Raw genomic sequence first — 1,392 nt, 5'->3', positions numbered from 1 at the left:
GAAAGTCGGACGCCCAACCGACTAAGCCACCCAGGCGCCCCTATAATTGTGTCTTCTAATTCCCCTATTCTCCTCTCTGTCTCTTCAATCCATGCATTGGACAGATTTTTATACATTTTATCTCCATTTTATTATGCACCTCATTTGTAGCATTTTTAAATTCATCACAACTATTTTTAAGGTCCATAGTCTTTGTAGCAATAGTTTCTCTGATGGCTTCCATGCCTTTTTCAAGCCCAGTGATTAATTTTATGACTATTGTTCTGAATTCTTGTTCAGTTATGTTGCTTATATCTGTTTTGAGCATTTTTGTAGCTGTCACTTCTTCCTGGAATTTCTTTAGAGAAGCCTTCTTCTGTTTCATCATTTTGGCTAGCTTTCTGTCTCTTGTTACTTTTAAAACCTTGCTATGCGCTCTGCACCTGTAAGTACTGCTGTATTAAAGAAGGCTCATTGACTGTCCATGGCCTGTTTGTTCAGGAAGTGTTCTTTAAATGGTGTCTCTTAGTCTATCTTGTTGAGTCTTTGGTTATTTCATTTCCCTACTTGTAGTGATATTTGGGACTCTCCACCATGTGTACTTTGGCTTTTTTCTTTTTTTTTTTTAAACATTCCTTTAGATATATGTCTTTTTAAAAAGTTTTTAAATGTTTGTATTTATTTCTGAGAGAGAGAGAGAGACAGCATGAGCAGGGGAGGGTTGGAGAAAGAGGGAGACACAGAATCTGATGCAGCCTCCAGGCTCTGAGCTAGCTGTCAACACAGAGCCCGACACAGGTCTCAAACCCATGAACCGTGAGATCATGACCTGAGCCAAACTCGGTCGCTTAACCAACTGAGTCACCCAGGCACCCCTACTTTGGCTTGTTTCTTGAGTTAGCCCTGGAAAGGAAAACAGACTAACAGACACACAGGGAACAAAGGCACACAAACGCACAGACAAATCCAACAATCAAGCAAACCAAAAGGGAAAAAGAGAAAGAAAAAGAAAAAAAAAAAAAAACCAAAGACAAAGGAAACTACAGAAAATTTAAAAAGAAATTAAAGAAGACTCAAAAAAAAAAAAAGGAAAAACATTTCATCCTCATAGACTGGAAGAACAAATATTGTTAAAATGTCAATACTACCCAGAGCAATATACATATTCAATGCAATCCTTATCAAAATAACACCAGAATTCTTCACAGACTAGAACAAATAATCGTAAATTTGTATGGAACCAGAAAAGACCTTGAATAGCCAAACAGTGTTGGGAAAACTGGACAGCGACATGCAGAAAAATGAACCTAAATCACTTTCTTACACCATACACAGAAATAAATTCAAAGTAGATGAAAGACCTAAACATAAGACAGAAAGCTATCAAAACCTAGAGGAGAAAATAGGCAACAA

Source organism: Crocuta crocuta, unplaced genomic scaffold (assembly GCF_008692635.1).
Source record: "Crocuta crocuta isolate KB4526 unplaced genomic scaffold, BGI_CrCroc_1.0 scaffold762, whole genome shotgun sequence".
NCBI classification, from domain to species: domain Eukaryota; kingdom Metazoa; phylum Chordata; class Mammalia; order Carnivora; family Hyaenidae; genus Crocuta; species Crocuta crocuta.
Note: the sequence above shows the minus strand (reverse complement) of the source record.